Here is a 12400-nt window from a genome sequence, read left to right on the forward strand (position 1 = left end):
GTCTTGTTATTCTTCTGCATGAGCCTATTTATCGAACGTTTATCGACCGTTTACCAACCGTTTACTGACCAAGGACTCTGGAAAATGTCCTCATGAATAGCTTTTCTTTGTGAACTCCAAATTGCCCATAGAAAAGTTTACGAACCAGAATTACCGTTCCCTCATGGTTCCCAATTCCGGCGGGAGGGGGTACCTTCCGGGTGAGCGACTCGACCTTGCCTCTGACAAGGTCGAGCCCGTCCTTCATCTCCTTGAGGGCGGCGAGCAGCTTGGGCGCGTCATCGCTGCAAATCGAACAACAACCAAAGCCTAAGCCGCGTTACTTTTCCATTCTTTCCAGGCGAGAGATCCTGTAGCTCCCACCGGGAAGTTACGGGCGGAGCTTACCGCACGAGGGGCTGAGTTTTCCTCTCATCGTCTGCTCCGGTGACGGCGGCCATCGTCGTCGTTCGCTGCCTGCCCGAGACGGGGAAAGGCCAGGGGGTCACCAATTAGGTGCGGCCAAGCGAGCAAACGAGCCGCCAGGTGCCGTTGCTGTGGAAGAGGGCGCTGCCGTGATTTGGTTGGAAGAAACCCCTAGCCAGCTCACCGCTCGCAGCAAGCTGGTTTCTATGGGGTCCGCCGCGCGGTGGGGGATGACCCCAGGGCTCCTCATCACTCACCAATTATGGGCCCATCTCAGCTGCAATTCCATGTCGAGGCCCATGCCATTAATGGCTTTGGAGGCGTGGGTGGGAAAACCGGAAAAGAGGGAGCGATGCGGCCCTAGCCGCCTTCCTTAACAAGCCCTCGAGCCTCCTTTGCGCAACCTGATTCTGAGCGGATGGATTCAGCGGGAGGTGGTGGGTGGGAAGCCGAAAATTTTGAACCCAAGAAGAAGGGGCGACGGGCGCGCGTGCACAATTTCCCGCTTGCCGACGGGGGCTCGCTCTGACGCAGCCGACGCCGCGCACTGCCACCTCAACTGATTGTCCAGGGTCCCGCGTCAGGGCATTTAGGGGCTGTTTGGTTGTTGCCCAGGAGTGCCATGCCAAATCATGGGCGTCGCGGGCGCACCACCCAGTTTCGCCAATGAATTGGTGCAGAAGTACAGAGGAAAAGGCAGAGTGAGTTGCCGAGCCAAAACTTTGGATCCCATCCAAACAAGCTGCAGTGCTCCGATCAACGATAAAATATTGGCTGGGCGTGCGTGGGATTGAATCCAAACAGCCCCTTGCCCTTCTGCCCCAAAAGGTTTTCTGGATAATCTTTTTCGTTCAACTGCCTAAACGCAACATATTTTGTGTTTATCTAAAAAAAATTGGCGTCGTCTCTCATTAAAATGTATGTATGGTGCGGTTTTTTAAAAAAATAACTAATAATTTGCAACCTACAAGCCACAAAAAATATACCATGGAAAATCTCTTTCAAATACAAATCCATACATATACTTTCCATATCATACAATTTATATTTTGTTAGTTTTACACATGATCATGTTCGGCAAGTCTGAACTTTGTTGGCTCCGCGATACCCGCGCATGCAGTTAGGCGATCTGGAGGCGATCGCCTCGCCGCCGCCACCGCCGGCCGCCGTGCCCTCTGTGTGTGGCCTCTCTTCCGCGTCCAAGCCCAGGCTGGCCGTCGGAACAGCAGCGGCCATGTCCGCAGACCGATCGCTTGGCCCCCAGGTGCCCAGCGTCCCAGCCGCCTCCGAGTCAAGATCGGGTTGCCCTAACCCCCGTCGCAAGGAAACTCACGTAAACGACTCCATAAAATCGTCTAGGGCTTCGGCGGGTCTACCAAAACGACAACGCAAGCCGCCAGATCGGAGTCTTGAGATCTCCATTTCGCCGCCGCCCGCTAATATGTCGCTGCCGTCGCACGAGTCAGGAAAGAAGCCGCTGGCGGCCATGGCGAACTCGGAGGAAGGTGGGGGCGCATACGGGGCTCCCTCTGTGGATGCTGCTCGCCCGAAGCCTACCTCCGAGAGGTCCGAGGCTGCTGCGCGGATCAGCCCACGGCTGCAGACGCTGACAATATGGAACCAGTTGAAGACGGCGGGATCGGCGGGAACGGCGAAGCCGGCGGGCACGGCAAGGTCGGCGCCGGTGGCTCGCGAGCGCAACATCCGGTATGAGGAAGGCCCGGAGGCTTTCAGAGAAGGAGAGGATTCCGAGGACGATGCCGAGCTCGTGGAGGTCGACTTGGAGGAAGATGGTGTGCTACAGGCACAGGAGCACCCATGGACTGTGATAATGCTTGTGTACTCCTTGGATCGGCCATCCCCTAGTACTCTGTTTGAAAATATTGCAGATGGTTGGAGGTTGAAGGAGAACTTTGATTATGCTTACCAAGGTGATAACAAATATCTCGTGCACTTTGGTTGCGAGGCCGACATGTCTCGTGTCCTACGGGGAGGGCCATGGCAGTATGAGCACGATCCGCTGCTGATTGAGGCGTATGATGGTATGAGGCAAGTGTCAGACTACAAGTTGGACAAGATGAGGATCTGGGTGCGCATCCTGGATGTGCCCATGAACTGGAGGACGGAGACTGTGGTAAAAGCACTCTGCGCCAACTTAGGAACAATTTTGCAAATGGAGCTCGGTGAGAAGACGGGCAACTATGTGCGTGTCTGGGTGGCCGTTCCGGTGTACCGGGCGCTTGAGACATCTGTGGCCATGACTGCCAAGCTGCAGGAGAAGAAAACAAGGGTTGAGTTCCAAATTCAGTATGAAAAACTGCCAGACTTCTGCTACACATGCGGCTACCTCGGACATAAGGAGAAATCGTGTGGCCGGAAGGTGAGAGGAGGACCTCCATCTGGCAAGTATAGCGGCAAACTCAAATGTTCTCCACCACGCCGCTTTGGGAGACAGTCCGGAACAGTGAAAGCGAAGGTCAACCCGATGGCGTACCGCGGCCTTGATTTCTCTTCAGAGAGCACAGGGTCGTCAGCCCGAGGCGGACGAGGCGCGCGGCGCCCGGAAGGCAGTGCGGCGAGGCGTCAGCAGCATGCAGCAGATCACAGCTCTGGAAACCCTGCCGTTGATGCAATGCTAGCCGAAAAGATGCAAGCCATGTCAGGAGGCAGCAAGGGTGCAATGGAAGATTGCCATGCACATGCAGATGCCCACGTGCATGTTCAGGTACAGGAGCACACCTCCAAAGGCACACAACACTCGGACTACTCCCAGCCGAGGAGCTCGGATATGATCCCGGCGCTGCGTAATCTTTCTCAGGAAGTGAATATGGACGACGTAGACCTCTCTGATGGCGTCTCCGCTTTGGGCAAGCGTGCCGCTGCTGGTGATCAAGTCGCTGCTGCTGGCGGGGAGGAGGCTAGCAAGGCTTTGGTGATTTATGCTAATACGTCCAGTACGGACGAGCTTGTGGTTTCAGGTACGCCAAAAAAGCGCAGGACACTGGAGTCTCTGGACGGGCAGCAGACTCCGCGTGGCGATGGGATGATGGAACATGACATGGTGGACGGAACTAGTACCATGGAGGCCGTCGGCCCAGGGGCCGCCGACGAACTGACGGGGCCGGCGGAGCCCCGTCAGGAGGAATGAATATCCTAAGCTGGAACTGCCGAGGGGGTGGGAACTCTCGGACAGTTCGTGATCTTGTGAGTCTGGTGCAGGCTCAGTCCCCTAGTATTGTTTTTCTTTGTGAGACTAGGCAGTCTAAGAATAAAATGAAGAGGTACCGTGCTCGGTTAGGTTTAAGAGGTTTTGATGCTTTCGATTGTGTGGGTCGTAATGGAGGTCTTGCTTTGTATTGGCATGAGTCTGTGAGTCTTGATGTAAAAGAAATAAATGAACGATATATTGACGCGTATGTAACTGGTGCGGAGGGTGAGCCTCCCTGGCGGCTCACCTGTGTTTATGGCGAGCCTCGAACGGAGGACCGTCATCGCATGTGGTCCCTCCTCCGTAATCTCCATCAGCAGGCCAGCATGCCTTGGGTCGTGGTGGGTGATTTCAACGAGGCGATGTGGAGTTTTGAGCACTTCTCCGACACACCGCACTCGGCAGGTCAGATGCTTGATTTCCGTGATGTTCTTGAGGTTTGTGGTCTGGGCGACCTCGGTTTTGCAGGTCTCCCATACACCTTTGATAACCGGCGAGGTGGACGGGCAAACGTCAAGGTTCGCCTTGACCGTGCTGTGGCTAACAATGCTTGGAGGGATGTTTTCACCCATGCAAGGGTGGAGCATTTCGTGGCGCCAAGCTCCGATCATTTGGCCATCCTCCTCAAGTGCGCGCTAGAGGAGCCGCACCAACAAGAGGGCAGAAGGTGCAGACAGTACGAGGTTATGTGGGAACGTGACCCCTCCCTCCCTGAGGTAATTATGAACACTTGGACTGAGTTGGGCTCTATGTTAAATCTTGGTGATGTTGCTTCTGGACTAGGGAATATGATGAAAAAACTGCAAGAGTGGAGTCGAAAAAAGTTTGGAAATGTCATTCGTGAAATTAACAAATCCCACTCTCGCCTCGAGGAGCTTATGTCTATGAATGCAGATAGAAAGGACATACAGGAGGCGATGGACAGGATGAACGAACTGCTCTATAGGGAGGAGATGTTGTGGATGCAGAGATCCCGCATTGCATGGCTACGGGAAGGGGACCGCAACACCCAGTTCTTTCATCGAAAAGCAGTTTGGCGCGCACGCAAAAACCGTATTAAAACTCTCATTGATGATGATGGAGTCACACATCAGGACCATGCGTCTATGGCGGCCATGGCCACTTCTTATTTTGCCAAACTATTTGCTGCTGACCCCTCTCTTTGTGCGGATCCAGTAATTGATCTAATTAAACCCCGTGTGTCTGACCGCATGAATGATGGACTGTGTGCAGAGTTTTCAGACAAGGAAATTGCCAATGCTCTGTTTCAGATTGGACCGCTAAAGGCGCCGGGTCCGGATGGCTTCCCCGCGCGCTTCTTCCAGCGTAATTGGGACGTGATGAGAGAACAAGTAATTGCAGGGGTCAAGGAATTCTTCCGGACAGGTATTAGGCCTGAGGGGGTGAACAACACGTCCATTGTTCTCATCCCGAAGGTGGATAACCCAGAGAGGCTCACGAAGTTCCGCCCAATCAGCTTATGTAACGTCATCTACAAGGTGGTGGCAAAATGTCTGGTAAACCGGTTGAGGCCTATACTGGATGATATTATCTCCCCTGAGCAGAGCGCCTTTGTCCCTGGACGTATGATCACTGATAATGCTTTGATTGCGTTTGAGTGCTTTCATTTTATTCAGCAGGAGAAAGACCCAAATAAAAGTTTCTGCGCGTATAAACTGGACCTCTCCAAAGCATACGATAGAGTGGACTGGATCTTCTTGGAGCGAATGATGAAAAAGATGGGTTTCGCTCGCCGGTGGGTGGACTGGATTATGGCTTGCGTCACCTCGGTGAGATATACAGTTAAATTCAATGGAACCCTTCTGGAATCGTTCGCACCGTCGCGTGGGCTACGGCAAGGTGATCCTTTGTCCCCGTTTTTATTCCTGTTTGTGGCTGGCGGTCTATCTGCTCTCTTGAAAGAAGGAGAAGAAAAAGGCGACTTTACCCCACTAAAAGTGTGCGGCGGAGCTCCAGGGGTGTCTCATCTTCTATTTGCAGATGATACATTACTGTTTTTTAAAGCAGAGGAGGAAGAAGCCCAAAAGGTCCAGGAAGTGCTAAACACATATGCTAATGCCACCGGACAATTTATTAATCCGGCCAAATGTAGTGCTCTCTTTGGTTCAGCTTGTGCTATGGACAAACAGGAGGCGGTAAGAACTACATTAAACATAGGTACTGTCACTTTTGAGGAGAAATATCTAGGGCTCCCAACGCCCGAAGGACGCATGTCACGAGGTAAATTTTAGAATCTGCAATCTCGGTTATTGAAGAGGATTATTGCTTGGGGTGACACCCTCTCTCTCGCCGGTAAGGAAACCATGATAAAGGCAGTTGCCCAAGCTATTCCCACTTATATTATGGGTATTTTTAAGCTTCCTATGTCAGTCTGTGATGACCTGAATAGAATGGTTCGCAACTTCTGGTGGGGCGCCTCTGAGGGCAAGAGGAAGACGCACTGGCTTGCTTGGCCAAAGATCCAGGCGCAGAAAAGCAAGGGTGGTCTGGGGTTCAGAGATTTCCGCCTTTTTAACCAGGCTCTCCTAGCGAGGCAGGCCTGGCGTTTGCTTACTAAACCCACCAGTTTGTGTGCACAGGTGTTAAAGGCCCGATACTATCATGATGGACGCCTTGAGGACACGGTGTTCTCGGGGAACTCCTCCCCGACCTGGCAGGCTATCCAACATGGCCTCGAGCTCCTGAAAAAGGGCATCATATGGCGTGTTGGGAACGGTCAGGACATTCGCATATGGCGGGACCGATGGTTGCCACGGGAGCCTTCGCGTCAGCCCATCACTCAGCAGGGCACTTGCCGCCTGCGGAGGGTGGCCGAGCTCCTCGACGACGAGGGCTCTTGGCGCACCGGTCTACTACAGCGCTACTTCCTTCCGGCGGATGTCGCCGTCATCACTAGCATCCGGACCTCGCCACGCGTCACCGACGATATCATCGCCTGGGCGCCGGAGAAGAACGACACTTCACCGTCCGCTCCGCGTACCGCCTGGCAATGGACGAGCGTGAGCGTCCATTGGCCACCGCCATGAGCAGGGCACCGGATGGTCGTCGCGCCATCTGGAAGATCATATGGGGGTGCCCTGCTCCTCCTAAGGTACGCGTGTTTTCATGGAGGGTTGTCACAAATTCACTTGCTACTTGGGCCAACAAGGCTTCACGGCACCTCGAGGATACTGACGTATGCCCCCTATGTGGTGTTGAACGCGAGGACGAATTCCACGCGCTTTGCAGGTGCCCACTGGTGAAGGAGCTATGGAGGGTCATGGCGATGGACTGGAACATACCCAAGGTGGAGACCATCCGGGACACGGGGCCAGAGTGGCTATTCGCCCTGTTGGAACCCCTGGATGAGACGGCAAGGCTGGTGGTCCTCATGATCATGTGGAGAGTATGGCATGTTCGCAATGAGATTACCCATGACAAACCGCCACCTACTGCCGAGGCCTCTCGTAGATTCTTACATGGCTACATTACTTCACTATTATGCATCCAACAACATCCACATGCCAATATGGAGAAGGGGAAGATGGTGGTTTGCGATGGCCCGCCGCGCGTGCAACTCTGCAGGATAGCGATGGCGCGGCCGAGCTGGGCCCCCCCTAGTGCGGGCTGGGCCAAACTTAACACAGACGGCAGCTTTTTGCAGCCACAGGAGCAGCGGGAGGAGGCATGATCCTTCGAGATGATAGAGGGGATATCAGATATAGCGCATGCAGAGAAATCCGCACATGTGAGAGTGCGCTGGAGGCGGAGCTCTCCGCATGTAGAGAAGGCCTAGGCCTTGCCTTACACAGGACGACGATGCCTATCATTGTTGAGATGGATAGTGCGGAGGCTGTGGCAATGCTCAAGGCACCCACGACAGATAGATCACAGCACCGGTCTCTCGTTGAAGAGATTAGCAGTCTAGCAGCCCTTGAAGCTAGAGAGGTTGTATTTGCGCAATGTAGCCGTTGACAGAACAACGCTAGTCATGTGTTGGCTGCGTATGGCCGTAGTACCCCCGTACTGCAGTCTGGTTCGCAGGAGGGCCAGACTTTCTTGTAAACTTGGTTATGGCTGAGATGCCTCCTTGAGTAATGGAATTTTTTTCCCCCGCAAAAAAAAGTTTTACAAATGATCAAAGTTTGACCTAAAATACGAAGGGGGCCAATAAACCCGGACGGAGTGATAGAACATATCTTAGACCTACAAGAAGATTCAGATTTGACATTAACTTACAAAAAGTCAACACAGACTAATAATAATAGATACTACTATTGTCAACAGCTGCACAGGAACAAATCTTTGATCCATAATTTTGCATACACTGAGCCACACTGGTCTATTTGTCAGATATCCTGCCTGCAACTGCAATTTGCAAAACGACGTTAAACGAAGGACCCGATTATGAATCTGCTGTCATCTTTTTCCCAAGATGCAATTTTATAACAGTTAAACGAACGATAAGCAGATTTAGTTACACTTCTGCCATACTATGCCCTGCTTAGTTCATTGCCTATGGTATTTACTATTTCAGCCAACCAGCCCTGCCAAGATCTGTGACAGCTGCGATCCCCGAACTGATGAGACGTAACAGAGAGATTCAATAACATAAGTGGCACACAAATAGCACTAGGAGAACACTAGTAGTTCCGATCCATACAATATCATCACTTGCGGACATAAACTTAGAGCAACTCCAACGGGCCGACCTAAACGGACGGCGCATTTGTTCGCTTTTTGTGCGTTTGGGTCGGGCCCAAACGGACGGCGCATTTGTCCGCTTTTTGTCCGTTTGGGTCGGCCGCCCGTCCGGCGTCCGCCCAGTTTTGCATTTGGGCCGGCAATGCGCCCAACGCGTCGACCCATTTCATGCCGGCCTCGAAGATGAGGTTTTGCATGAAGTCCTCATCGACGGCGGACGGCATTCCCTCGAACAGGTTACGGGCGTTTGGGAGCCCGTCGGCCGGCGACTGCCGCGCGCGTTTCCTCGTGTCGCCGGACGACGAGCCACCAACCACCGGGGTGGCGTTCGGGTCGATGGACGCTGGCGCAGGCGTGGAAGGCGCGACCACGCTCACGTCGGCTGAGCACTCCCTGAAGAGGCGGGAGGCCTGTGGGTAGACGTGGAAGCCGGGGACCGGGTTGCAAGCCGACGCGCGGGGTGACTCGGGCAGCACCATCCGAGGAAACGCCGACGAGCCGGTGCTGGCCGCGGCGACGGCGGCTTGGACGAGGCTGTGCTGGCTAGGGTTTACCCCTAGCATGTAGAGCGCCTCCCTCGTTGCCGCCGCGACGCGGGCATTGGTGAACTCCTACTACGCGGCGGCCGCGGCGGCGGCCTCATCCTCGCGTCCGCGGCGTGCCTCCGGCCCTTCCTCTTGGCCGACTCGCTTGCCCGCTGTACGGGTGTCAGCACCTTCTTCGGCTTGGTCGCGGTGGCGGTCTTGCGTGGGGCACGAGGCTTGCCTTTTCCGGAGGGGGCGACGGCGCCGGATGAGGCGAGGGAGGCGAGGCCGGCGGCGGCGTCGAGGTCGAGGTCGAGGTCGAGATCGATGGCGTCGTCCATGGTTGGGGCGGGAGCGAGCGCGCGCGGACGGGAGCGTTTTTGGGGAAAAATGATGGTGGCTGCCACTGACCGGCGGGCCCGGGGAGAAGAGTAGGCGTGCGCGCGTCCGTCTTGTGTCCGCGCCGACGCAAATTAGGCTCAAAATTGGACCGGAAATGGGTTGTCCGCGGACGAAAAATGGACGCGCGTCCGTTTGGGTTGGCGCGTTGGGCCGCCACTTTTGTTCGCGTCGACCCAAACGGCCGCGGGCGGACGAAATGGGTCGCCCCGTCATTGAAGTTGCTCTTAAGATCCAATAGTTGATCGCAAAATAAGACACAATGGATCGATCGCCAGGAGAAATCCGACTCTAATCCTTGGAACACATTAGATAGATATTTTGCTGTGTTGATCAAGCTTCTTCGTCGCTGTCGTCGTCGATGACCTCGTACTGGTCGTCGGGGAGGTTGGCCCTTGGGTTGTCATCGTTGAAGATGTCAACCTGGACGTAGGTGTGGCCGTCACGCTTGAAGTCGGCGAGGACCCTCTCGTTGTCGTCGCGCTCGGCCTTGATGGCGTCCAGGGCCTCGCGGCACTCCTCGGGGAGGTTGGGCAGGGGAGGGCGAGGCTTCTTGTCCCACTCGAGCAGCCACTTGATGTAGTCGTGCCGCTGGTGCATCTTCACCATCCTCTGCTCCCTATCCCGTACCCCTCGTACGGGTCGAACTTGTACCTGTCGGCCCCAGCAGCAGCCGCCACCGCCTTCTTCTCCGTCGAGATCGAAGCCTGCTTTTCCATCGAGTTCGATTCCGGGCTGTGGATAATGTTGGCCTGGTGAACAGATTCCGGGCCATGTATATATAGTCACGTATCGACCCCGTTGGAAACGTACTCCTTAGCGAACGGCCCATGGGCTATTATCGCAACCCGAATTTTCATATATAGTATTGTTATAATGAACCCGTCTTTTAGAGCATCTTCAACAGCCGCGCTAAACTAGAGCCGCGTCGCAAAATAGGTTGTTTTAGCGCGCGCGCAACGCGTCGGGTCGCTCCAGCGGGCGCGCAAAAACGGCGCGCGCTTAAAACGGGTTGGGCGCGCGGTCGAAAACACTAACCCGCGCGGCGTATTTCGGGCGCCAGCTACAGCGCGCGGCACACTCGAGCGCTCGTGCCGCATTCTCTCCTCTCCTCCTACTACGCCCCGCGCGCGCCGGCGCCGGCGCCCTGCCACCCACCCATGGACGCACACACCGGCGCCCCGCTCACCCCATTGTACAGCCCCCCCCCCCCGGCTGCCGCCGCCGAAAACCCTAGTGCGGGAAGCGCTGGCGTCGCCACCGCCGGAGCTCCGCCGAGCGTCGGCCTCGCGCGCAGCCTCTTCTTGCCGCCGCGGATGACCACGGCGTCGGGTGGCATCGCGCCGGCGCCGTCCCGTGCCGCCGCCGCACCGTCGAAGAAGGTCCCCAATGCGGCGCGGACGAAGAAGGGCAAAACATCCGCAAAGAAAAACAAGGCGGCAGACGGCTCCGGCACCACGAAGGCGAGGGGAAAGAAGCTTGCAGGGCGTTCGACGGTCGCGGCGGCTACCGAAGCGCCGGCGAGCTCACTCGTTGAGCCGGCCGCCGACGCGCACCACGTGTTCGACGAAATGCCCCCAAGGTGAAAAAAATTCCAACTTTTCTTTTCTTCTTATTTTTTCAATGATGATGCATATAGATAGCTTATTTGCATTGTTCAAAAAACTTTGTAGTCTCAATGATGATGCATACATGTCCACTATGGGTGTTGGGTCCAACAATTCGCATTGGTCTCAAACCAATGACATCCATTTCGAAGACCATGAGTTTGAGGTGGACGAGGAGGGTGAGGGCATTGTCGACGCGCCGAAAGGAAGAGCAGGCAATTACAGCACCAACGATGACAAGTTACTATGCTATACTTATTTGCAAGTGTCGAGGGATCCATCCATTGGAGGTGATCAAAGTAGAGACGCGTATTGGGGGCGAATGAAAGAACACTTTGATGCTCACAACAAGAGTGGAATTGACCGCTCCGAGAGATCACTTCGGTCCCGATGGTCGACAATCAACTCAGATTGTCATAAGTGGGCGGCCGTACAAAAGGCCGTTGACAAGATTAACCCAAGTGGCACAAATGAGGATGATCGAGTAAGTGGCATCTCATATATGTTCATCATACTTGTTTTTGGTGACCGAAGTGCTAACTTGTTTTGTTTTTCTTGTAGTACAACATTGCACAAAACTTGTTCAAAGAAGAGACAAGGACAACCAAGAAGGAGAAGATCAAGAAAGCCAGGATCTTTACCTTGCCTCATTGCTATGAAGTGTTAAAGGATGATGAGAAATGGAAGAAGCGTGATGGTTTGGAGGATTTGCATTTGAGCAACAAACAGAAGCGAGCAATTGAGATGAATCATGATGAGGAGGAGGATGATGCATCAAGTGATGACGGCAAGAGAAGCCCCAAATCCAACTTGGTTTCATACTCGAAGCCAAAACGACCGGATGGGTGCAAGAAAGACAAAACCGAAAAGAAGAAGAGGAAAGGAGATGATGAGCTCAAAAATGCTATGGAAGCTATTGTGAAGGCAAGGGTCGAAGCCAATGAGGTGAGGAAAATGGCAAGGAACCAAGATGACGTAGCCGAGAAGAGGAGGTTGGCGGCCGAGGAGAGAAGGGTGGCGGCCGAGGAGAGAAATGTGTCTTTGGAGGAGAGGAAAGTGAGCAACGAGGAGCGAGCTAAGTTGTTGGAATGGGAGAAGCACTTGTTCTTCTTGGACACATCTAACCTCAATGCGGCGCAAAAAGAGTATGTCAACCTTGCCCAACAAGAAGTCTTGATCCAAAAAAGAGCCTTGGTCCGTGCAATGGGTGGCGGTGGCTTCGGCGCCATGGGTGGCGGTGGCCTCGGCGCCATGGGAGGCATGGGTGGCTTCGGAGCCATGGGAGGCATGGGTGCACATCCGGCCGCCATAGGAGGCATGGGTGCACCTCCGGCCGCCATGGAAGGCATGGGTGCACCTTCGGCCGCCATGGGAGGCATGGGTGGCTTTGGAGCACCCTCCGACTCTATGGCCGCCATGGGAGGCATGAGTTTTGCTTCTCTCATGGGAGGCATGGGTGCACCTTCGGCCGCCATGGGTGGAATGTCTTTCGATGTGCCTTCTCACACACATTCCCATGAAGATGCCGTTGAAGAACTTGCCAACACCGTCGG

The sequence above is a fragment of the Triticum aestivum genome, chromosome 7B (genome assembly GCF_018294505.1).
Source record: "Triticum aestivum cultivar Chinese Spring chromosome 7B, IWGSC CS RefSeq v2.1, whole genome shotgun sequence".
Lineage (NCBI taxonomy): Eukaryota > Viridiplantae > Streptophyta > Magnoliopsida > Poales > Poaceae > Triticum > Triticum aestivum.